The 27,629-nt window shown below is 40.5% G+C and overlaps 1 protein-coding gene across 1 annotated transcript in view; it reads left to right on the top strand.

Annotated features, from left to right (window-relative positions):
• Positions 1-27,629, top strand: part of TMEM132D (transmembrane protein 132D) — an 819,007-nt gene that overhangs the window by 348,652 nt on the left and 442,726 nt on the right. The gene's annotated exons all lie outside the window — the stretch shown is intronic.

The following is a 27,629-nucleotide window of genomic DNA, read 5'->3' as shown; positions in this document are numbered from 1 at the left end:
TTTCATTGAAGTATATAGTTGATTTACAATGTTGTGTTAGCTTCAGGGCTATATAGCAAAGTGATTCTTTTTAAAATTCTTTTCCATTATAGCTTGTTACAAGATACTGAATATATTTCCCTGTGGTATATAGTAGTCCTGTTGGTTGTCTATTTTGTAGATAGATGGGCTTCTCTGGGGACTCAGTGAATAAAGAATCTGCCTGCAATGCAGGAGATGTGAGTTCGGTCCCTGGGTCAGGAAGATCCGCTGTAGGAGGGCATGGCAGCCCACTCCAGTATTCCGGCCTGGAGAATCCCATGGACAGAGGAGCCTGGCAGATACCATCTATAGTGTCGCAGAGTTGGACACAAGTGAAGTGACTGAACACTCATGTAAGCGGTAGATGGATAGTAGTGTGAATATGTTAATGCCAAACTCCTAATTTATCTCTCCCCTCCCTATTTCCCCTTTGGTAACCATAAGTTTTCTTTCTATGTCTGTGGATCTCTTTCTGTTTTGTGTCTAAGTTCATTTGTATCTTTTTTTTCAGATTCTACATATAAAAGATATCATATGATATTTGTCTTTGTCTGACTTCATTTGGTTTGATAATCTTTAGGTCCATCCATGTTGCTGCAGATGACATTATTTCATTCTCTTTCCTGGCTGAGTAATATTCCATTGTGCTTTTGTGTCCTGGATATCGTAGGTAACAGTGCTGCAATGAATATTGGGGTGCATGTATCTTTTCAAATTGTGGTTTTCTGCATATATATGCCCAGGAATTGGATTGAAGGATCATACAGTAATTTTATTTTTAGTTTTTTAAGGAACCTCCATATTGTTCTACAGAGTGGAAGCACCAACATTGTAGGAACGTTCATTCCCACCAACAGTGCAACCCTCTCTATCATTTATTATTTGTAGACTTTTTGATGATAGCCATTCTGATCGGTGCCATCACTTCTTATTTCCTTTTTGACACGCAGCCCAGCTTCGGTAATCATTTCACTTTTGTCCATAAAGAGTTATTCGCTCACTAATTCAGGGAGAGATTTCTAACTACTTCATGGAAGCTGAGAGCACTGAATAATTTCAACGAGCAGCAATTGGGAAGCCATAATAATGCAGGGACCAGTAACCAGGCTCATGTGAGGAAAATTTTCTGGGAAACTGAGTTTCCATTTCAATGACCTGTTCTTCTGAGAAACTTCCTTACACACTCTGGGTGGCAGAGGGATCTGCTTAGAATTAAAATGTAGCTCCTTGCATATGTGATGAGGAAGTGAGCTGCCCTCCTGTCGAATTTTGGCTTTACAGTTTCTCTGATTCCATCTCTACACAGAGGCAGCCGAGCCTGGGGGAATATTTGGCATCTACATCTCATCTTCTCTGACATCAAGCTTCTCCTTAGCTTCTTTCATTCTGACTTTGCTGCTTCCTTAGTTGGAAGTCTTTCTTATTTACTTTGTTTCATATCTCACCATCTGTCATCTGATATCTGAAAACACTGAGGGATACTGCAAACCTCGGGTTCCCAAATATTGGAAAGGGCTGTGAAGTCGATTCCTAGATTTTCATTTGAACTCAGATGCTGACTTACTGAGGGAGCTTGGAAATATATCACTTTCCTTCTCTGAGCTTTAGCTTCCTTTCTGCTCACAAGGGCATCCATGAAGTCTCACCATGTGCTGTCTGGTTTCCCTGGTGGCTCAGTCAGTAAAGAATCTGCCTGCACTGCAGGAGACCCAAGTTCGATCCCTGAGTTTGGAAAATCCCCTGGAGAAGGAAAGGCAACCTACTCCAGTATTCTTGCCTGGGAAATCCCATGGACAGAGGAGCCTGGTGGGCTATAGCTGATGGGGTCGCAAGAGTCAGACAAGTGAATGGGTGTCAGCATCTTTTGTAATGGGAATTGTTCTGCACACAGCTGCCACTTCTGTTCAGGTAGCATTGTTCCCTCTCAAGAAAAACAGTGTGTCTTGGCCTTTTGTCAATTCTTTTTTTAACATTTTGGAGTTTTCATATCCCTAAAGATTCTGATTCAAACTGGATAGAGTTCAGGCATATATATTCCACCCAACATTTTATTATATTGATAAAAATTTTAAACATGCAGTTATATTAATCAAATGTTAGATTTAACACCCATATCCTTCATCGAAATTCTTCAAATAATATTAAAAAAATACGATTTATTTGGCTGCACTGGGTCCTATTTTGCAGCATGAAGTTTCTTTAGTTGCGACAGGTGAACTCATAGTTGCAGCATGTGGGATCTAGTTCCCTGACCAGGGATTGAACCCAGACCCCCTGCATTGGGAGCATGGAGCCTTATCCACTGGACCAGGGTAGTCCCTACAAATGACTTTTTAATAATGTCTCCTTTATCATACATCCATCAATATATCTTTCTTTGCATTTATTGATCCATCTTATTTTTGATGCTTTCCAAAATCAATATAATAGCAAGCATCTCTACACTTCAACTAAGTATTTCACCATGCATACTATTAATTAGAGTTCAATATTTGTTTATGGTTCTTCCTACTGTAAAACTGACATACAATGAAATGTAGCAGTCGATACCCTTGAAATGTACTAGTTGATGAATTCCAACCAGTGCAGAACCCTCTCAAGACAAAGATCAATATGCTCAACCCCACAAAGTTCTCTCATGCCCCTTCCTGGTCAGTTCATCTCTCCCCTGCCAGATGCAATCCTTGTTCTAGTTTTTTCTTTTCCATCACAAATCACATTTATCTCCTATAGATTTTCTTATAACTAGAGTCATACAACATTCGCTTTTTTGTGTAATGAATGTGTCCTTCAGAATAATATTTGGGGATTCTCCATGTAACTATATGTATCAGTAGTTTTATTAGTAAGCAATTTTTCATTGTTTGAAGATACCATCTACTGTATCTCCATTTTCCTGTTGGTAAACACCTGGGCTGTTTCCATTTGGGGCTATTAGAAATAAAGCTGCTGTGGGGAATTACCCGGTGTCCAGTGCTTCCAGTACAAGGGCCATGGGTTCAATCCCTGGTCAGAGAGCTAAGATCCCACATGCCACACAATGTGGCCAAAACAGAAACAGGAAAAAAACATGAAATAAAGCTACCATGAATATGTGAACAAAAAAAAATCATACACAAACCCTCCCAATTGTCATGATCCATAGTTTTATTTTTTAAAGTGTCGGTGGAGAGTTTGAACTTTAGACATTGGTATGATAGAGAGACCTGCAGGGAAATGCCACCTCTTCCACTTATTAAGGCAGTAAGCCTGGGCTAGTCATTGAACCTCAGATGCTCCAACTTCCTGAGATACAGATGGAGGTAAGCCCTAGTGAAAATTAAAGATAATGTTGCTTCACCTGACATCTGAATTACGCATGGTAGAGACTCTAGAAGTTAAAGCTACTGGGTACTTGATAACTGTTACTGGGGCCATGAAAACGACTTCCTTTTCTGAGATCAGGTACTTCTGGTCCATGTGGGAAAACAGAAGCTTCAGGCTTAGTTCTCTCTGGGATTGTCCACCTCAGTGCCTTCTGCTGTTTTATTTTATCATCCCCAGCTTGGGCTTCCCAGGTGACACTAGTGGTAAAGAACCCGCCTGCCAATGCAGGAGACATGAGACATGGGTTCGATCCCTGGGTCAGGAAGATCCCTTGGAGGAGGGCATGGCAACCCACTCCAGCATTCTTGCCTCTTGCCTGGAGAATCCCATGGACAGAGAAGCCTGGTGGGTTACAGTCCATGGGTCGCATAGAGTCAGACACGACTGAAGCAACTTAGCACGGCCATGCTGTGGACCATTCCTCGTAGTAATGAATCCAGCCCACTGGCTGAAGCATCATCCTCTGATAAGAACTGGCCACTCCATATGGGTGTGTTGTCCCCAAGGCTGCCACCCTGGGTATTCAGTCGTCCCAAGGCCCCCACACAAAGCTGCTTTGCTCTCTTGTGGCCATCAGATTAATTGAAAAGAGAAAAGTTGGAGTTGGCAGTTGTAAGCTATTATATATAGAATGGATAAACAACAGGTCTTATTGTATATTTCAGGGAACTATATTCAGTAACCTATGATAAACTATAAAAGAATAAAAAAGACTATATATATATATATGTATAACTGATTCATTTTTCTGTACAGCAGAAATGAACACACATTGTAAATCAACTCTACTTCAGTTAAAAAAGAGAGAGAGAAAAGACTTCAAGAGCACTAAACTAGCTTTCCCCAGAATCCAAGTAGCAGTATTCAAGGAGTGATTATTTTGAAATGGAAGTCTTGCAGTGGGTGTACCTCCAGTTCATAGAGACCCCGCTGCCCTCAATCCACACCTGTCTCCCCCTATTCTTCCCACCTTCTCACTCTAGTCTACAGTCTGCAACACCCCACCTATTTGTTCAGAGAAAACACCTGGACAACCTTATACCTGCCAACTCCACATCATTTAACATGTTTAATATCAAGTCAGTTCAATGCTATTTCAAATAGTACACATGTAGCAAGATGTTATTTATGTGTTTATTTTTTAAATTTTTATTTTATGGAAGTATAGTTGGTTTATAATGTCACGTTAATTTCTGGTGTGCAGCACAGTGATTCTTTTATATATTCTTTTATATATATTCAGCACATATTCTTTTCCATTATGATTTGTCACAAGATGTTGAATATAGTTCCCTGTGCTATACAGTAGGTCCTTCTTGTTTATCCATCCTGTATATAATAGTTGGCATCTGTTAATCCCTCCTTTCCCCACGCACATTTAAATTTTGAATTAATATTTGAATGAAGAATGAGAAGTAATATGCAAATAACTTCTAGCACTCATAGGGACTTTTAGCCACCCCACAGTAAGAAATTTCTGGGGACTTCCCTGGTGGTTCAGTGGTTAAGACTTCATGCTTCCAGTGCAGGGGATATGGATTCAATGCCTGATCAGGGAGCTGGGATCCCACATGCCACACAGCATGGGCAAAAAAAAAATTGCTTCATGCTCATCAAGAAGGCATCACCACTGCAACCTAAATAAAGCTTGGCAACTTGAAAAAAATTTTAATTTTTTATTCAACAGTGTCCATTTGAGGACACAGAAGAAGAGGTCCTCTCTTTTGGTTACATTTAAATGGAATGGAATTCTCTCTAACTTAGTCTAATTATAGCAACCATGATTGATTTCCTCCATTAGCTCCTCTGTTCTTACTCCCTTGGTGACTGCAGCGTGTCTAGTTGCTAAGTCGTGTCCAACTCTTTGTGATCCCATGAACTGACTATACATTTGATGGAATTCTCCAGGCCAGAATACTGAAGTGGGTAGCCTTTCCCTTCTCCAGGGGATCTTCCCAACCCAGGGATCAAACCCAGGTCTCCCACATTGCAGGCAGATTCTTTACCAGCTGAGCCACAAGGGAAGCCCAAGAATGCTGGAGTGGGTAGCCTATCCCTTCTCCAGGGGATCTCCCTGACCCAGAAATTGAACTGGGATCTCCTCCATTTCAGAGTATAATTCTAGATAAAACTAAATTAAGATAGATACCTTTCCACCCCCCTGAGATGCTTGGAAGTACCATAGTCATCTTGGAACCGTGAGGAGAGGAACCCCTTGGGCTTAGATGGTGGCAAAACAGAATCTTTACTGGGCTGCAAAATTAACCACCCCTGATGCTGCTGTGCCTCTAGATTTAATGGTTTGTGAGATGACAAGTTCCTTATTTACTTAAGCACCTTGTAGGTGGTCTTTTGTTACTTCAAGCCAGAGCTTCCTGAGTGTTGTCCCAATGTTTCTTTTGTCTTTGATCCCACCATCGTCTCTATTAAGTCATTTCTGGGTGGCTCTATTTAGCCAACCAAAAAATATTAAAGATTTATTCCGTCATTCTGCTCCTTTCCCAAGGGTTCCTTCCTTTAATTTTCTCTATTTTCATTTTAATAATTTTTATATTTTAAATTTTTAAACTTTTTGTTTTATATTTTAGTTTTGTTGGTTAACAATGCTCTGTTAATTCCGGGTGTACAGCACAGTGACTCAGTTATACACATAGATGTATCTATTCTTTTTCAAAGTCTTTTCCCATTTAAGTTATTACAGATTATGGAACAGAGTTACCTGTGCTATACAGTAGGTCCTTGTGGTTTTCTGTCTTAAATACAATAGTGTGTACATGTCAATCCCAAAGTCCCACTCTCCTACACTCCCAGCCCTGGTAATCAGAAGTTTGTTCTCTAAGTCTGTGAGTCTGTTTCGGTTTTGTAAAGAAGATTGTTTTATTTTTTAAGATTCCGTATATAAGTAATATCATATGATGTTTGTCTTTCTCTTCTGACTTTCTTCATTAGTACAATAGTCTCCAGTTCCATCCATGTTGCTGCAAAAGCCATTATTTCATTCTTTTTAACTAAGAGCTGTTTTCCTTAGAGTTGAAGAAACATTTGGTTTTATTTGCCATCTAGTGAAAAACACACAACTGCCTTACGGGGATGACAAGCTGTCGTTAGCTATGTCCACTTTAATTAAAAACGCTCAGTGTACGGTTTCATCTACCTCCCACAAAAACGCAACCATGAAAATAAAAAGCTCCCTCTTCCCTATATGGTAGCAGCAACTGTGTGGTAGTTAACCTTGAGTATCGGTCCCAGGTCTCCATTTCCAGCAGGCAGTCATCTCCCAGTGCCGCTTGCTGAGATGAAGCACTTGCTTCATTTGACTTCCTTTGCAAAGCCTGCAGGTTCAGCTTTGATGCGTGTTCCGGAAATTGGCAGGTTGTATAACCTTGAGCAGTACTTTCATTCTGTGCTTACACCTTTTACAAATGTAGTTTTGGAAAGTCAAATAAATCTGTATTTAAAATTTTACATACTGCCATGTTTTCATTCTACAGTGTCATACGGAGGAGAAGCTCTTTTATGCTTATTTATCTCTCTGCCACCCTGCCCTTCGTATAGTATCGAGCACTCAGGAGAGTATTAGTGGCCATTGAAATCAGTGATCAAATCCAGAAGATGGTAACATTTGTTTAAGTGCTACAGCCAGCGGCAAACATCATACTGTAATGCCGATCTGAAAACCATTGTCTATTTCTTATGCCTAAGTACTGAAAATGCCCCCAGATGTCCAAGTTTAACCTCTGATTTTATTGGACTTTTTTCTTTGTTCAATATAAAGTTTAATAAACTTCTGAAAAATTGGGATGAAAATTGTAAAAAGAAGATTAAAGAATGTTTTGATAGAGAAAAGTTTGCAATCATACAACTGGTGAAAATTTCAGTACCCTTTTTACAATGTGGTAGTCACATATTTTTCATCACTTTTTTTACTCGTTTAATCTGGGTTGTTTTTCAAATTGATATAGTTGATTTTTTAAAATTGATATAGTTAACTTACAATGTTGTGTTAGTTTCATATGTACAGCAATGCGATTCAGTTATATATATAATATATCTATATTATATACACTAATGTAATATATAGTCTCATATATGCTATATATATGTATTATATACAATATATGTATTTTCTTTCTCAGATTCTTTACCATTATAAATTATTACAAGATACTGAGTATAGTTGCCTGTGTTATACAGTAGGTCATTTTTTGCACTTTTATTTATTTGCATTTGATTTTTTTTTTTATTTATTTACTTTTGGCCATACTATGTAGCTTGCCTGAGCTCAGTTCTTCATCCAGGAACTGAACTTGAGCCCAGAATCCTCACCACTAGGTTACCAGGGAGCTCCTCCATTTTTGCACTTTTAATGCTGCTGTCATGATAGGTACATTGGTCAAAGTGAGATGATCCCTGTTATGTTGTAATCAGAGGACTATCCATGTGAAATCTTACTTATTTATTTACTAAACAAATATGCTCTCCTACCTCGACTCTTCTCACTCCTCTAGTGTTTCTAAATCTAACTGGTAGAACTTTAATATCTCACAACTTCCCGTATCATGTGAGATGACCCCGAGTCACTCTAGGGTTACTTGGCAGTGGAGACTTGCAGTATCCAGCCTTGTTGAGGCAGAGGCTGTGAGAGCAGGAGCCAGTGTTCTGTGATTTGATGCCTTCAGTGTGATTCTGATGTGTGCTAGGGTTTGGGGACCACTGCTTTAGCAGTGGACAGTGTATCCCTGTTTATACTATATTGAACTTCCTGACCTGTGGAGTTAGTTACTGTAGAAGTCCACAGGTTTGCCAAGGGGGTGGGTGGGGAAGGGAACGATTGGGAGTTTGGGGTGAGCAGATGCAAACTAGTCTATATAGGATGGGGGCTTCCCCAATGGCTCAGCAGGTAAAGAATCTGCCTACAATACAGGAGACGAGGGTTCGATCCCTGGGTCAGGAAGATCCTCCAGAGGAGGGCATGGCAACCCACTCCAGTATTCTTGCCTGGAGAATCTCATGGACAGAGGAGCCTGACAGGCTATAGTCTGTAGGGTCAAAGAGTTGGACACGACTGAAGTGACTGAACACAGAACATATATAGGATGGATAAACAACAATGTCCTACTGCACAGCACATGAAACTGTATTCAGCATCCTGTGATAAACATCATGGGAAAGAATATGAAATAGAATATATATATGTGTGTATAACTGAATCATTTTCTATACACTAGAAATTAACAGAACATTGTAAATCAGCTATACTTCAATAATTATTTTATAAAGTCCGCAGGTATACCTTTATCTACTTTGTTTTCTGTTGAATCAACAGAACAATAAAAAAATTAATCTGATTCTCTACAAACATACGATGGATGAAAAAGAAAATAACAATATCATGCTATACTAATACAATATTTGTAATAATAATGTATTAATATGACAGATATAAAATACAATAAAATAATGAAACAAACATAAGAAGTTTCTGTTGCTTAATCCATTGCTTAATATGTTTGAAAGATCTCTTTTTAGAAACAAATTTTCTTAAGAAATGACCTGCCTTTCCACAGATGTGCAGTGGGACTTCTTAGGGAAGAGAACAATTTGATATGAGATTTTAAAATACAACAGATACATTTAAATATAATGTCAAGGCGATCAAAGTTAATGTCTAAAACACAATAGTAGGGGAAATTATGTCATAAAATACTGATTCATGAGTACTCTAGACTGATGTTCATTTCCCAAGAAACAAGACTCTCCTCAGCTTCTAGCATGAGGGAGTTTGACATGTCATTGTCGTCAATTATTGACTATCAAGTAATAGGTTGTCATTAGAGCCAACTGTATAAATTAGGTTTCTGGTGGCAAGTGACAGAAAACACTCAAACTGACTTAACAGCAAAGGGAATATATGACTTGTGAAACAGAAATTTCCAAGTGTAAGCTGGCTTTGTTAAGTGGAAGTGTTAGTCACTCAGTCGTGTTCGACTCTTTGCGACCCCAGGAACCGCAGAACACCAGGCCTCCCTGTCCATCACCAATTCTCAGAGTCCACCCAAACCCATGTCCATTGAGTCAGTGATGCCATCCAGCCATCTCATTCTCTGTTGTCCCCTTCTCCTGCCCTCAATCTTTCCCAGCATCAGGGTCTTTTCAAGTGAGTCAGCTCTTCACATCAGGTGGCCAAAATGTTGGAGTTTCAGCTTCAGCATCAGTCCTTCCAATGAATATTCAGGACTGATTTCCTTTAGGATGGACTGGTTGGATTTCCTTGCAATCCAAGGGACTCTCAAGCGTCTTTTTCAACACCACAGTTCAAAAATATCAATTCTTCTGCGCCCAGCTTTCTTTATAGTCCAACTCTCACATCCATACATGACTACTGGAAAAACCATAGCCTTGACTAGACGGATTTTGTTGACAAAGTAATGCCTCTGCTTTTTAATATGCTGTCTATGTTGGTCATAACTTTCCTTCCAAGGAGTAAGCGTCTTTTAATTAGTTTTCTGAATATTGAGATTTAAGCCAACTTTTTCACTCTCTTTTACTTTCATCAAGAGGCTCTTTAGTTCTTCTTCACTTTATGCCATAAGGGTGGTGTCATCTGCATATCTGAGATTATTGATAATTTCTCCCGGCAATCTTGATTCCAGCTTGTGCTTCCTTCAGCCCAGCGTTCCTGATAATGTAATCTGCATAGAACTTAAATAAGCAGGGTGACAAAATTCAGCCTTGATGTACTCCTTTTCCTATTTGGAACCAGTCTGTTGTTCCATGTCTGGTTCTAACTGTTGCTTCCTGACCTGCATACAGGTTTCTCAAGAGGCAGGTCAGGTGGTCTGATATTCCCATTTCTTTTCTGGAACTCTCTTGCTTTTTCGATGACCCAGCGGATGATGGCAATTTGATCTCTGGTTCCTCTGCCTTTTCTAAAACCAGCTTGAACATCTGGAAGTTCACAGTTCACGTATTGCTGAAGCCTGGCTTGGAGAATTTTGAGCATTACTTTACTAGCGTGTGAGAAGAGTGCAATTGTGCGGTAGTTTGAGCATTCTTTGGCATTGCCTTTCTTTGGGATCGGAATGAAAACTGACTTTTTTCCAGTCCTGTGGCCACTGCTGAGTTTTCCAAATTTGCTGGCATATTGAGTGCAGCACTTTCACAGCATCATCTTTCAGAATGTGAAATGGCTCAACTGGAATTCCATCACCTCCACTAGCTTTGTTCGTAGTGATGTTTCCTAAGGCCCATTTAACTTCACATTCCAGGATGTCAGGCTCTAGGTGAGTGATCACACCATCGTGATAATCTGGATCGTGAAGATCTTTTTTGTACAGTTCTTTTGTACAATTGGCTTAAAGTTCTCAAACTTTATGTAAGTCTCTAGCTACACTCTTTAAATTTGTTGAGGACTCCAAGAAATGTTTGTTTATTTAGGTTGTACCTATCGATACTTACCCCACTAGAAATTAAAACTGAGAAATGCAAAAAATGTGTATTTATGAATTTATTTAAAAAAAAACAGTTGTAAAGCCAATGCACATGAACATAACGGTATATTTTTATGAAATGCAACTTTATTTTCCATGCTCAAATAAAATGCATGAGAAAGGCAGCACACGTACATTTTTGTCGATTTTTTAAAACATCTGACTTAACAAATAAGAGCTGCGTTCTTATATCGGCTTCTAAATTTAAGCTGTGGTGATAACATTGTTTTTATTGACATATAGGTAGAGTTTGGCCTCACATGTAGATGTAGTTGGAAAAGAGAGGAATTTTTAATAACCTTTCAGGTCATTGTGTGTGTATATGTGTATGTTTTTTTAATACTACACCAAAACTTGTCATATAGCTTCTTACAGGTTAGTTGTATTGTGGATACTAAAACTTTTGTATGGTTCAAAAACCATTCATAAATTATAACATCGTGCATTGGTTATTTAGAAAATACTGATTCACTGGTTATTTACAACTTTCAAATGCTGCCCCGTTTATTACACAGAATTAAAAATTCACATCTTCTTTTAAACATCAGTAGCAATCTCATCAGTAAAAGCCTATACCCACTGTGACACTTTCAAAATCACAGTGGCAGATACCAGTTTTCCAAAATTCACTTTTTTGCTAGAAAACTGTTATTGGCTCACTGGTAACAAGTACTGTTAGATGTTTTTCTTGGAGTGGCAAGCTCAATTTGTCGTATTTGTTTGTAAAATACCCAAACTGAATACCCATAGCTTGTTAGTTTTTTTTTTTTTTTAATGAAAAATGGTATTCCATTAAAAAAAAAGTAGCCAGCTTAACTCACAGCTCAGAGAATAGCATGCATGTTTCCTCAAGAAGACCATAAGAATTCAGTCTGTAATAGAAGTTTATATGTATCTACAGAACTTCCCTGGTGATCCCGTGGTTAAGACTCCGTATTTCCAATGCAGGGGGCACAGGTTTGATCCCTCGTCAGGGAACAAAGATCCCACTTGTGCCTGCTGGGGTCAAAAATTAAAAAAAAGAGAGATATAAGTTTGTATATATTTGTCACAGAGAATATTTAAAAAAGACATGTATTTAAAGACACATTTAATAAAAACAGACTTTTTTACTGTTCCATCAAGGACAGATCTGATAGACAGAATACCTGATGAACTATGGACAGAGGTTCGTGACATTGTACAGGAGACAGGAATCCATCCCCAAGAAAAAGAAATGCAAAAAAGCAAAATGGCTGTCTGAGGAGCCCTTACAAATAGCTGTGAAAAGACAGGAAGTGAAAAGCAAAGGAGAAAAGGAAAGATATACCCATTTGAATGCAGAGTTCCAAAGAATAGCAAGGAGAGATAAGAAAGCTTTCCTCCGCGATCAATGCAAAGAAATAGAGGAAAACAATAGAATGGGAAAGACTAGAGATCTTTTCAAGCAAATTAGAGATACCAAGGGAACATTTCATGCAAAGATGGGCACAATAAAGGACAGAAATGGTATGGACCTAACAGAAGCAGAAGATATTAAGAAGAGGTGGCAAGAATACACAGAAGAATTGTACAAAAATGTTCTTCATGACCCAGATAATCACGATGGTGTGATCACTCACCTAGAGCCTGACATCCTGGAATGTGAAGTCCAGTGGGCCTTAGGAAGAATCACTACGAACAAAGCTAGTGGAGGTGATGGAATTCCAGTTGAGCCGTTTCACATCCTGAAAGATGATGCTGTGAAAGTGCTGCACTCAATATGCCAGCAAATTTGGAAAACTCAGCAGTGGCCACAGGACTGGAAAAGGTCAGTTTTCATTCCAATCCCAAAGAAAGGCAATGCCAAAGAATGCTCAAACTACCGCACAATTGCACTCATCTCACATGCTGGTAAAGTAATGCTTAAAATTCTCCAAGCCAGGCTTCAGCAATATGTGAACCATGAACTTCCAGATGTTCAAGCTGGTTTTAGAAAAGGCAGAGGAACCAGAGATCCAATTGCCATCATCCGATGGATCATCGAAAAAGCAAGATAGTACCAGGAAAACATCTATTTCTGCTTTATTGACTATGCCAAAGCCTTTGACTGTGTGGATCACAATAAACTGTGGAAAATCCTGAAAGAGATGGCAATACCAGACGACCTGACCTGCCTCTTGAGAAACCTGTATGCAGGTCAGGAAGCAACAGTTAGAACTGAACATGGAACAACAGACTGTTCCAAATAGGGAAAGGAGTACGTCAAGGCTGTATATCGTTACCCTGCTTATTTAACTTCTATGCCGAGTACATCATGAGAAACGCTGGGCTGGAAGAAGCACAAGCTGGAATCAAGATTACTGGGAGAAATATCAATAACCTCAGATATGCAGATGACACCACCCTTATGGCAGAAAGCGAAGAAGACCTAAAGAGCCTCTTGATGAAAGTAAAAGAGGAGAGTGAAAAAGTTGGCTTAAAGCTCAACATTCAGAAAACTAAGATCATGGCATCCGGTCCCATCACTTCATCGCAGATAGATGGGGAAACAGTAGAAACTGTGGCTGACTTTATTTTTCTGGGCTCCAAAATCACTACAGATGGTGACTGCAGCCATGAAATTAAAAGACACTTACTCCTTGGAAGAAAAGTTATGACCAACTTAGACGGCATATTAAAAAGCAGAGACATTACTTTGCCAACAAAGGTCCATCTAGTCAAGGCTATGGTTTTTCCAGTGGTCATGTATGGATATGAGAGTTGGACTATAAAGAAGGCTGAGCGCAGAAGAATTAATGCTTTTGAACTGTGGTGTTGGAAAAGTCTCTTGAGAGTCCCTTGGACTGCAAGGAGATCCAACCAGTCCATCCTAAAGGAGATAAGTCCTGGGTGTTCATTGGAAGGACTGATGTTGAAGCTGAAACTCCAATACTTTGGCCACCTGATGCAAAGAGCTGACTCATTTGAAAAGACCCTGATGCTGGGAAAGATTTAGAGCAGGAGGAGAAGGGGACGACAGAAGATGAGATGGCTGGATGGCATCACTGACTCAATGGACATGGGTTTGGGTGGACTCAGGGAGTTGGTGATGGACAGGGAGGCCTGGTGTGCTGTGGTTCATGGGGTCGCAAAGAGTCGGATACGACTGAGTGACTGAACTGCAAGGACATCCTCCAGTAAAACTGGCATTTTTACTTTTGAGTGTGTTACCTTGAATAATAGCATTATTAGGAGTACAGGTCGATTTCATTGCCTTGGTTTATGCTGAGGCGACAGCAGTTTTATCCACCATTGCTTTTGCACCATTATTACAAATGACAACTTAGTAAAAAATGTGGATAGCATCTTGGTTTCATTATGGATATAGTTCTGACTTTTCAGAGTGCCTGAAAACATTTGAGAGATTTCCCGGGGGTTCCCAGGCTATACTTTGAGAATCACAGAGGGAAGCCATCAAGAACCCTGGTTACAACTGAGAGATGGGTCATTTCCACTAAGTTGCAGGGAAATATTGTCTGGAGAGACAAAAATGTACTGTTTCAACAAAATGTTAGTTGCATAGTCATGTCCGATTCTTTGCGATCTCATGGACTGTAGCCCACCAGGCTCCTCTGTCTGTGGAGTTCTCTAGGCAAGAATACTGCAGTGCATTGCCATTCCCTTCTCCAGGGGATCTTCTTGACCCAGGGATTGAACCCGAGTCTCCCACACTGTAGGCAGATTCTTTACCATCTGAGTCAGAGTAAAAGAAAGCAGAGTGACAAAAATAACACATGCAAGACTAACCTAGTGCCCCAGGAGCTGACTCCATGCTCCCAATGGAGGGGAGGGGACATGGGTTCAATTGTTGGTCAGGAAACCAAGATCCCACGTGTGGCAACTGAGTTAGCAAGTCGCAACTAAAGATTCGTCATCCTGAGTGCTGCAACTGAGAGCCATCACAGCCAAATAAGCAAATAAATATTAAATAAAATAGCAGATGCTTCAGACAGCTGTCCAAGGAGGTCATGGGGCCCTTTGTCCACAAAGTTCTTGAGGACCAAAAAGACGACCTTGACCCAGATGATTCAAGCCCTGTCCTGCCAGAAGGCACCAGGCTGTTGGTTCAAGTTCCTTTTAGTCTGTTAACTTTGTCAGATCCTATAACCACGCTGCAGCTGTGTCACGTGACCCATCAGAAGAATGCCTGCTTCTATTTCAATAAATACAACAAGTCAAGGAGAATAGAATTTGAAGGCCAGCACTGCCACTGATCAGTGGTTTTGACTTTGGGTTGTTGTTCAACTTCTTGTTTCTGTCTTCTTGTCTAAAAAATACAGCAGGTTGAGTAGATCATCACTAAATTGTTGCATAGACCAGATTTTCTGGGAGAAATAAGTGAAAATCCTGTGAAATGCCTTAGGCTGTTGTACTATGTTCCTTTTGATCTGTTAACTCCGTCAGTCTACCTGAAATATTACCAGTGTGTAAAAGTGCCTAATGTCTGTCTTCAGAAATAGACACCACTTACCTCAATATCAGATCAGCCAAGGGTTCGATTGTTTCTTTAGTCATTTCCTTTTACACTCCACACCATCACAAGTCAGGGCAACTAAAAGAATTCATGGCTGTCCTGACTGGTTTAGTAATATACCAATTGTTAAAAATAAATACTTTGATTACTACTCCCCAGATAGAAGGCATCATCTCAGATGGGCATTCAGATAAGGTTAACTCTCTGTTAAGCTTCTTTCTTTGCTCCTTGACAGTCTTATATCTTTTCCCAGTCAGGCTGTTCTTCCCCCAGGGTCTCCAGGAATTCATTCTGAAAGGACAGCCTTATTTGATCTGTGACGTTCAGTTCAGGAGGAAGCTTTAGGTCCTTCGGATTTTACAGAAAGAGATACCTTCCAGAAAAATGAACATCTCTTTTGTAACATTCCTCATAATTTAACTGTTCTATTCTGCTGACCAATTCTGGGTCTCTGTAGCAGAAGTGGGTTGTTATCCTTGTACCCCTCAAGAAGGGTTAAGCGGAGAGGGTTAAAAGAAAGAAGGATGGGGGAAAATATCCATATATATCTTCAACTATGCACAGGTAAACCTTTACACAGAACCAAAGCATTCAGGATCAAAAATATATAAAAGAGCAAACCAAAGCTGTGTGCATTCTGAAAAAGTGGACCTTTATGTTACCATCTTAAGGAAAGTGGACATTTATGTCACCATGGTCCTTGAACAAGGTCTTGGAATTTTTATGAAAATGAACAGAGGATTGGAGAAGGCAGAGAAATACTGTCTGTTTAAATGTTATTTTGGGACATTATAGCTTGTGGTTATTCTCTATTGTGTTATTTTAGCATCTTAGTTTTATATCTTCAATAAATGAAAGCACCCCCTGAAATAATTAATCCATATGATAAGTCACCCTGTTAATTGAGCACCTCCTATGCCTAAGGTTCTGCTAGAGTCTAGGGCAATCTTGATAAGAAGTACACAGATAAAGAAGTTTGCTACTTAGTATGATAAATTATACATTGATTGCATGTCAATTATATGCAAAGCAGTAGATGCCTAATAGAAGTACTTGTGGAGAACAGGGAAGTTTATACGACTTGGTCAAAGAAGAATAAATCAGGAAAGACTTCACTAGAGGACTTGCTATAAAGGAAGTCACAAAGGAAGCATGAGATTTATCCAGGTGAGGAAAAGGGTTGAAATACATTCTAGACAAGGTCCCCAACCTTTTTGGCACCAGAGACTGGTTTCGTGGAAGACAGTTTTTCCACAGATGTTGTGTGATGGGGGATGGTTTGGGGATGATTCTCAAAAAGAGCTTGCAGCCTAGATACCTCACATTTGAAGTTCACAGTAGTGTTCCCAATCCTAATGCTACCACTGATAGAACAGAAGGCAGGGCTTAGGTGGTAATGCAAGCAATGGGGAGCAGCTGTAAATATAGGTGAAGCTTCTCTGGCTTGCCTGGAGCCCACCTCCTGCTGGGTGCCCTGGTTTATAACAAGCCACAGGCTGGTAACTAGTCTGTGGCCTGGGAATTAGGGACCCCAGTTCTAGACTAGGGAAGAGCATGGGCACTTAAACACCCAGATGAGAGCATGGGATAACTTGGGTAACTGCAGAGGATGCAGTGGTTGAGATCTTATATGCACATAGGCTTTGCTGATTCTTGAGACTAATTTGAGATAACCCCATTGGGTTATCTCAAAAGAGGAAGTTCAGGGCCAGGAAGATTGTCACATCCATTGTCAAAGAAAACAGGGCTGGTGAGTACCTGATCTTGAGCTGGAATCTGGGTCTTCCTTCAACGAGGATGGGGATGTCTCTATTCCATGCGATTCCAAGAGGTCTGGGGGACTCAGGGCCTGCTCACAGCCTCTCTGGTCTAATCTATTTTTTGTTGTCTTGTTATCTGTCTATGAAAGGTTTCTTAACTCATTTGATGAAAAGTAGGGTTTCTGGCTAGTAGGAAGGGCTCTTTGAACTGGGTTAATTGGTCTGAAGTATCATTAGCTTTCTGACTGAGAGTAAATTATACTCTCACCCTATTACATTCTACCATGGAAAAATTGCTAAATTCAATGTCACCTTCCAAACACATGATCTGGGAATCCAAGAACCTGGACTTGGACTGTCCAATTGAAATCAAGGTATAAAAAATTATCCACACTTAGAGGGAGGAAATCCTTGGTAGTGGAAGCCAATGTGTTAGTCACTCAGTCATGTCTGACTCTTTGTGATCCCATAGACTGTAGTCCGCCAGGTTCCTCTGTCCATGGAATTATCCACGCAAGAATACTGGAGTGGGTACCCATTCCTTTCTCCAGGGGATCTTCCCAACCAGGGATTGAACCCAGGTCTCCTGCGTTGCAGGCAGATTCTTTACTATCTGAGCCACCAGGGAAGCCCGGTTGAAGCCGAAGTCCTCCATACACTTTATGAAATTTATTAATAAATACATAGATTATTCTACCAAAGTTTCAATATTTCACTGTAAAGCATTTTTCAAGAAATATGTATGTGTATGTATAAAGCCATCAAAATAAACTGCTTTTTCTATTTCTAGAGAGAAATCCACTTATATTCTGAATTATTATATATTATTGTAATCATTATATATAGAAAACTTTTACCTACCATTAATCCAAGTGGATGGCGTCCAAGAATTCCAGCTCTATCTCATAGTACAAATCATTCATAAACTAGTTTTCTGCCCTTTTCATAACTGAATTCAGCCCTGAAACCTCCCGAGATTTATATTTTTAATATCTCAATTTGAATGAGGGTTGTCCTGGTATCTGGACAGAATGCTTTTCTTTCTGATCTGTTAATTGTGCAGAGAACCCAGAGATAAACAAATTGATTTAATTTCAATCTGCTTTCATGGTGATGCATAATGATAGCTGGTTTCTGTCTCCTAGAGTTGAAAACCGCAGCCCTTAATAAGAGTTTGGGGGTACATTATGCAGCTCTAAATAGCTTATGTTGTGCTAGACTGCTCTCCATAAATTATTCTAACACCAGCAGTATCTCGGGGACTCCTAGCTCTTGTCTGCTGCGGATTTTCAATCAGTGAGACTATTAGTGTGACATGAAGCAACTCTGAGCCTACTTCTATGAAGAACAGCACTGATTGCATGCCTAGTGTTCCATAAATGAGATTAGTTCGGGAGAAACTAGTCATGCTCTCTGTCCCTGGTGAATAGCAGCACAGGAAGAGAAGAGACACACAGGCTATCACACATGGTCGTCGGGAATGAACTTCACATAGTAGGTGCTCAGACGTTGGTTAGATGAATGGTTTGGAGGGTTTATTTTGAATTAGACATAGGTATCGCCTACGTGGGGCTTCCCTGATAGCTCAGTTGGTAAAGAATCCTCCTGCAATGCAGAAGACCCTGGTTTAATTCCTGGGTCGGGAAGATCCGCTGGAGAAGGGAAAGGCTATCCACTCCAGTATTCTTGGGCTTCCCTTGTGGCTCAGCCAGTAAAGAATCCGCCTGCAGTGTGGGAGACCTGGGTTCGATCCCTGGGTTGGGAAGATCCCCTGAAGAAGGGAAAGGCTACCCGCTCCAGTGTTTCGGCCCGGGGAATCCCATGGACTGTAGAGTTCATGGGGTCACAAAGACTCAGACACGACTGAGTGACTTTCACTTTTCATTGCCTAGTTAGAATCAGAATTGACTCTCAAAGTGGGACAGAATTTTTAGGTTCTTAACTTGCCCCTTTTCAATCCCTCAGAGAGGCATTATCTGAATCCTTCAACATCAGTTAGATCCTCTATTTACTTTCTCATGACACCTGAGACTTCTTCAGTTCATTCACCAGGATCTGTCGTCATGTAATCATTGGTTTATCATCTGTCTTCCTTTACTGGCCATTGCTACCAACCGCTAATGGGACTTCCTAGGGGGCACAGTGGTAAAGAATCCGCCTGCCAATGAGGAGACATGGGTTCCATCCCTGGGTCAGGGAAATCCCCTGGAGAAGGACGTGGCGACCCACTCCTGTATTCTTTCCTGGGAAATCCCATAGACAGAGGAACCTGGTGGGCTGCAGTCCATGGTATCACAAAGAGTCAGACACGACTTATCAACTAAAACAACAACAGTCGTAGGCTAATATCTACTCTAGGAAGAGAGCTGGGTTATGTTTCCCCATAACCGTGAAGGTGGGCATGCTCTATGACTTGCTCAGACTAAAGACAAATAAGTGACAGTGACGTGTCACTCCACCATGGATGCAAGGGCAAACTGACATGAAAAAGTGTCCATCTTTTCTTCCTAGTGGGGGTCTGGCAACATTCCAGATGGTACAGCCTCTCTTGGCTCTCCCTGAGGGGGATGGTGTGTCCTGTCATCCACTGACATGTCACTGACCCTGGGTGAGCAGGTACACAAATGAGAAATAACCTTGCATCATTTATTTTGTAGGCATTAATTTTTATTGCAGCATCACATGCCCCAACCTGACTGCTCATTCCCATTAACTTGATAAGCTCCATGAGAGCAGGAACTGGAACTATTTTGTGCTCCACTGTACCGCTAGCAATTAACAAGGCCAGGTACACAGATGGTGCATAGTAAATGTTTTTAATTTACAGATAAAACCCTTGGGATCTCATCAATGGAGAACTGGGCTCATTCTTAGAAATTTACATATGGTTGCACTTCATGAGTTTGCCTCTTTAAGCTGCAATTAGCTTCGAGTGCCTGACACTCTTCATATTGAACCAAACTGCACCTCTTTCAATGTTTCTACCTTTCTCTGGCCTCTCCAGGTGTTCACTTCCCACCTACAGCCCACTTCACTTCACACTTCTCATTTTGCTTGAAGCCACGCTCATGTCTTTTCTTATTTTACCAGCAGATTTTCAATATGAAAACTTTCCTTATATCTTTTAGATTAGATTCACATGACAGGAAGCAAGGTTATACTTGTTCTTTCTACATCAAAAAAATATTATAGAGAAATGGAAGTCTTTTTAGGTGAGCTTCATATCAAAGAATCTGTCTGGTTGACATTTTTCAGGGTGTCTTCCAACATTGAACCCAAAGTAGAAAGACTATTAATAAACACTTCTGATTTAGGGAGGAAGAAGTATTCTAGATTAAATCATAACCTCTGCATGTTAGGTGAAAAGGGATGAAAATTAAAACAGATTTCCTATCTGTTCTCTCAGGTAGTACCTCATGTAACCTCACAACATGTATAAAATATTACATGTGCAGAAAACTCAAGTCTTTGTAGTTGCTGGAAAAAATAGCTGGTGTGTTCAGTTAGGTGTTGGTGGGTTGTCTGTGATTATTCATCTACCAGAGCTCTATTCCTCTTTTGCAATTTTGAAGACAGTTTTAAATTATAAAGGTCTTCAGCCTGGGGCACACGTATGCCTGATGTTATGCCAAGCCATTCAAAGAGTATATAGACATAAGTCGTTCCCTTAAAGAGAACATTTAAGACATTCTCTTAAAAACAGAATCTGTTTTCTGAGTTCTTTACTTCCATACATTGTCTTTCCTGAAGTTGATCTACCACGAAAGTACCCGTCAGCTTCTTATTTGTTGTATGCACCCATCTAGGATCTCACTTGGATGGATTGCCCTGGATAAAAGCCTACGAGCTTTAGACAGTTTAGTGATGTTAGTGCCTTTGAGAAAGCAGATTACTCTAATGACTAGATAACAAATCCCTTTGTAAGCCACAGAATTTCTAATCCTTTGCTTTCAACAAAGCAGGAGAAGGGGCTCCTGATCAAACTGTCAGATCTTTAAACATCCCCTCTGAGGATGAATCACGGTGTGATGTTTCTCTTCTGAAGAGTTGAGAACTACGTGTGACATCTCTGTCACAAAGTGCCCGGGACCACACCGGTGACGTCAAGTTGCGGGATTGGAATGGAAGCTGGCCATCTCATGGTTGCAGTTCATGAAACACATCCTATCAAGTGAAACACATCCACTGACGTGTGCTAACGCAGGAAGAAGCTTCCTGAACTAGAACATCTTTATCAGTTTGCTGTAATTGATACCCCTTCTGTATTCTTCTCTTCATCTCAGAGCAGAAACCTGCATCTATGCTTTCCAGATGCCCTTTCCCCACGTCTTGCTGGATTAGAGTCTGCCAAGCAGAGGCATGAAGCTTTGGAAAGTAGAAGAGAGTAGGCATTGTTCTCTTGTGTGGCTTCTGAAGATTCCAGATATTCCTAGAAGCTGGGGAGCTAGTGCTGGGAATCATCCATTTTCCTGCAGCAGATGGTAGAGATAGTTGGAAGGGGCTTTCCAGCCCTCATTTCCAGCTTGCCAATAGTTTCTGCTTCCTCGTATTAAATACTCTCCACTTGGAATATTCTAGACTTGCTTCAGTTCTTCTACCCTGATGGGACCCACAGGAACCTTGCATTTCTCTGCTCCCACGGAATATGCTGCAGTCATGGGACTTGCTTTGGCCAATCCGATGTATGTTGCTTCCATGTAGAAGAAAGTGTGAAACATGGGATGATGTTTCATGTTCTCTCTTCCTTTGGCTGAGAAATTCTGAAGCGCCATGCACTGATGGCACCATCATAATGTGGATTCATCCCATCAGTCTGAATTCGTCCCTGTCTGCATGCACGCGTGCTAAGTCACTTCAGTTGTGTTCAACTCTTTTTGACTCTATGGACTGTAACCCACCAGGTCCCTCTGTCCATGGAATTCTCCAGGCAAGAACACTGGAGTGGGTTGCCAGGCCCCCTCTATGGGGATCTTCCTGAGCCAGGGATCGAACCCCCATCTCTTATGTCTGCTGCATTGGCAAGCGGGTTCTTTACCATTAGCACATAGAATGTCAGATCTGAGCAAAAAATAAATCTGTTACTCTAAGCCAGTAAGCGTCAGGGTTGTTTGCTGCATCAGCATAAGAAGGACTCTCCTGACTATAGAACCCCCTTCCTGTTATTAATCAATTCATTCCCAATAATCCTTCACTGTCTTGTGTTGAATAATTATTCTTTCAAATACATATATACATATATATATTCTTAAATGTGTACTGAACATAATTGTAATGTATCTCAGTCTAGAATTTTAAAAACCACATTTAGAGACATGGACACAGGGAAAAATAAATTTGAATTTATATACATATATTTATTGCAAAGGAGTGTGACAGAGTAATCAATAAAAAAACTTTCAGGCACAAAAACAGAACACATTAGAGTAAACTTCTGTGAAAGAAATAAAATGGATATGCAAACTAAAAGAGAAAAAAGGAATATAAAATTCAAACCTGGTAAAGAAGAGGTGGTCTGTGTACTTTTTTAAAAGAAGTAATGATAGCTATCAAATCACTATGATATTTAGATTCCAGTGAATACTCTGATATCACAGTTTAATTTTAAAATGCCAGTGGTTACAATATACTGAAAATTTCAACCTTTGTCACTGAGAAGGAAAGTTTTAAATGCCAACTTTCAAATGTGCCTGCAGAGACCTTGTTTTGTAAACATTATTCTGGAGCATTACTATCCCACGATATTTTCTATGACATAGGTATGTTCTCTACTTGTCCTAGCTTACAGAGTAGTGCCTATCTGCATGTGTTACGTTCTCGAATTATGGTTATGCCCCTGAGGAACTGAATTTATTTTATCTTTACTGTTTTTTTGGGGGGCCATTCCATGCAGCTTGCAGGAATTTTAGTTTCCCCCATCAGAGATTGAACCTGGGCTCTGTTGGCAAAGAAAGCTCACAGTGCTAACCAATGGACCTCTGGGGAAGTCCCAGTCTCTACAATTTTAAATTTAAATAGATTCACATGTCCAAGAGCTACCTTTCTGAATAGTGCATTTTCAGGGTCTGTGCAAGCCAGGTGATTAGGTTATGGGCTATCAGATGTAAAAAAGAGCCATACATACATGTACATGTTTAATTGATTCACTTTGCTGTACAGAAGAAACTAACAACACTGTAAATCAACTATACTTCAGTAAACATTAAAAAAAAAAAAAAGCTTTAAAAACTAGCAAAAAAAGGGCCAAGTAAAATTGTGGAATTATTTACGTTCACTGCTGTAAAAGAAGGGTAAGCACTTGAGGTGTGTTCAGCAATTTTTAACCACTACAGAGACAACCCTGTCCTTCTCACTTCAGCACCTGTGGAAGGTAAAGCTCCATTCTATTGCCAGAGGAAGTCCAGTGAGAGGCAGCCCCATTGTAATGAGGGATGTGTTGGGATTTGGCTCAACTTGGACTGATGGGGTGGAGTTTCAGAGACTTCTTTTAACCCAATGCGGATCCAGGTGCCAAGTGGTTTGGTGTTGGCAGAAGTGGTGTTCTGGATAGAGATACCACTTCCTCCTCTCACTTTGATACACGGGCAAGTGATGGGGTTGGTGGGGGTGTGGACTGCTGCAGATGTTTACATTCAAGGACCAACAGCTCAAAAAACAAGTGAATATTTTTCCCATTGCCCTGCACATTCCTCAAGGCTGTATTAAGGCCAGTTATATATGCAAGCAATGAAGGCAGAAAGGAAATGTAAAACTCCCTGCGACATCCTCTAAACTTTGCCTTCATTCATAATTCATGCATATTCATGAGAGAAAACCAGTGTCTTTATGGAGGAAGTACAAAGCACAATATGTAAATCACTTGTAACCCAATTGCCCAAGATATCACTACTCAGTTTTGACATATATGCCCAGCCTTCTTATACGTATCTATACATTCATCTATAGTATCTACAGGGAGGAATGTATCAAGTAAAAGTGTAATGTCAGAAAAGTCTGCTCACTTAAATCTATATCATAAGTTTATTTTCTTTATTCTTCTTTTGTTTTCACTGTATTCAGATTCTAGGGGAGATATGACATAGATTAGCAGAATCACATTAAGAACCTTAAAAGTTCTAGGCACTGTCAGATTATGAGAACCACTTTCTTCTGCTAATTATTTTCAAATAGAAATAAAATATGAAAGGCAAAAAACATTTTCAAAGGCCCAAAAAATCTTCTGATGATGATCTAATATCCTTTTTAGATCAATGACCTTAAAATAAATGTCTCTTGTTTCGCTAGCTTTTTTGTGTATATATTTCACACATATTCTTCACAGTAAACAATGAACTCTTCTCAAGTTATTGATTGCTAACGGGTCAACCCAGGCTTAATTCTGTGGCTGCGGACCCAAATCATACCACCTGGCAGCTTGTTCTTTGAAAGATACTGCCTAGAACAGATCTACCTTTTCATTAAGGCATCTTCAAATTCAAATATGCTCTGTTGTAGGTTAAATATTTTCTTATGCACCCAATCTGGCTGATACCCTGCCAGCTCTCTATCGATGCCATGGGGCTGTCAAACTCCAGTAAACAATGAGTTTAAGTTCTGTATAATCAGCTTCTCTTTCCAAGTTGGACAAGAAGACATTGTGATGGGTTTAGTGATGTGGTGCAGTTCCTGTTGGCATGTTTTCACTGGCAGCCTAAGAATTGGCAGGATATTTGGTGTCTTGGAAGGACAGAGAGAGACAGCAAAATAGCTGGGGAGGATACACTGTTTGGAAAACTGGATGCTTTAAGTCACAGTAGGGCTAGAGGAAAGGTTATTCAAGTGACTGGAACTTCATCAGGAATAGGGAGAAAGCGCCAGAGGACATCAGACCTTCAACATCTCAGAATCACAGGCTTGGTGACTTGAAGGTCTGATCTAGCTTGCGTCCATATCATTGAAAAATTTTAGGAAGTTGAACTCAGGTGCTACTATCTTATGCACCATAAGCCTTACAGTCTGCCTCCTACAGGGAAGCTGGTTGGATTCCCCCTGGATGCAGGTCTCCAGATTTCTCTTCCTCATAAAAGCAGAGTTACTTGCTGGGGAATATCAAATTCAGTGCATGGTCACATTTTATAGGTCTCTATGTAAGGGATGATGGTGAAGAGAAGGTGGTAATAGACAGGGCAGGGATCAGGATTTTTGATTCATAAAAGAGAACACAATTTAAGGAGCATGCATGAAGCTAGAAGGGAAACAGTTAATGACCAGAGGTGATAGATCGATAGATAATCGATAGTTAGATACATGCTAGATAATTGATACATGATTGATAGGTAGGTAAGTAGATAAATAAAAGATAAGTAGGTAGGTAGATAGACAATTGATAGATATGTAGATAGATGATTGATAGGTAGACAGGTACCTAGAAAGATAGTAGAAAGACAGTTCAGTTCAGTTCAGTTGCTCAGTCATGTCTGACTCTTTGCGACCCCATGGACTGAAGCACACCAAGCCTCCCTGTCCATCACCAGCTCCTGGAGTTTACTCAAACTCATGTCCATTGAGTCAGTGATGCCATCCAACCATCTCATCCTCTGTAGAAAGACAGATACATGGTTAAATAGGTAGATAGGATTTAATATGGGAGATAATACCATTGCAATGTTACTTTCCTGTTGCAAATTGAATCTTTCAATTGCCAATCTTCGTACACTTAAATGGCTTTGTTGGAAGTTTTCCACGTAACACACAGGTTTACCTTCCTCGTTTCTTTGTGACGTTTCTTTCTGAACACAGTTTGTTCATTTACCCTCAGGCCCCAACAGACATACTCTGTTCCAGTCTGATGGGAAGGAATTTAGAGCAGGAGAGAAACCTCACTAATCCCTGTAACAAGGACTTCTCAATCAGAGGAGGACTTACTGTTGCCTCTGGTCCTGTGTATTACTTCTTCTTTCCAGTGATATATTCATCACCTTAACCAAAACATCAGAGAACATCGAGTCCTCTTTGTTGTTAAGTGTCACAGGACTGTAATTAAATGGTTAGACTCTGTGCTCACTGATGCAAATGCAACATTGGACTCTGTTCATTCTAAGGACAAAAGCAGGGGTCCTGAACTTGGTTGCCTTCAAGGGGCAGGCAAGTAATAAAATTGAGTGAATTGGGCTTCTCTGGTGGCTCTAGAGAAGGAAATGGCAATGCACTCAAGTATTCTTGCCTGGGAAATCCCATGGACAGGGGAGCCTGGCAGGCTACAGTCTATGGAGTGGCAAAGGAGTCAGACACGACTTAGTGACTGCCGCTGCTATGTCACTTCAGTCGTGTCCGACTCTAAACGACAACAAAATTGAGTGAATTAGTTCAGGATGGGCCTAAGAAAATTGTTGGTGGATGAAGATTCACTAGGGGATGGTGGAGACCAGGGAAAACTGGACAACTTGTGTAACATTTCAGGTGGTAGCCTCAGTTGATTGGTGTTTAAGGCAGCAAGATCAAGTACTATTATACTATGTTTCAAGATGAGTCAGTGATGTGGATTCTTAAAGGAAATGCCTTAATTTGAAAATAACTGGTTCATATTATCAAAATGGAATAGAACAATGTCAGACAAGAGATGTGTAGGCTCAGTTCAGTCCATGGGCCGCCATTTATGACTCCCGAGGGAGAGACCCACCTTCCCAGGTAGAGCCCAGCCTCCAATGTAGACTAAGGACAGGCAGGCAGTGGTTTTCCAGTTTTGCATTGGAACATTTCTCTTGCTCTGTGGGCTTCCCAGGTGGCTCAGTGGTAAAGGATCCACCTGGCAATGCAAGATACACAAGAGACATGGGTTCTATTCCTGGGTCGGGAAGATCCTCTGGAGTAGGAAATGGCAACCCACTCCAGTTTTCTTGGCTGGAAAATCCCATGGACAGAGGTGCCTGGAGGGCTACAGTCCATGGAGTTGCAAAAGAGACAGACACAACTGAGCAACAAGCGTGAGTTTTTCTTGCTACATAACACATCTAGTGCTCCAAACAACAGCCATTTTCTTATCTTCATGGATTCTGTATGTTGGGCATTGAGAAGCAGTGTATCTAGAGTAAATATCTCTGATCCATTGTTATAGAACCCAGGTCCAGCCACCCGCTGCTCGAAAACCAATTCTCTAGTGACCAGTGTTGATAGGGAGGGAACGGTTGCTTTATTGTGGAGGCTGGCAACAGGAGGAAAAGGTGGACTCCCATCTGAGAACCACACCCCAATCGCTGCTCGGGGAACAGGAGATTTTAAAGGGGAGTTTAAGGGTTTTATAGGCAGAGGGAGGGAACAGAACAGCATAGTCATTTCAACATCAGTAATGCAGTGATCTGACCAATGTCACCTTGGTTGTTTTATTTATTTATGTTATTTTTGACTGTGCTGGGTCTTCATCTCTGTGCGGGCTTTTCTTTAGTTGTGGCAAGCAGAGGCTACTCTCTAGTTGCGGTGCTCGGGCTTCTCATTGCTGTGGCTTCTCTTGTTCTGGAACACAGGCTGTAGAGTGTGCAGGCTTCA

Source organism: Giraffa tippelskirchi, chromosome 11 (assembly GCF_054371585.1).
Source record: "Giraffa tippelskirchi isolate mGirTip1 chromosome 11, T2T-mGirTip1v1.2.pri, whole genome shotgun sequence".
Taxonomy (NCBI): Eukaryota; Metazoa; Chordata; class Mammalia; order Artiodactyla; family Giraffidae; genus Giraffa; species Giraffa tippelskirchi.
Note: the sequence above shows the minus strand (reverse complement) of the source record. Positions and strands in the feature narration are given on the sequence as shown.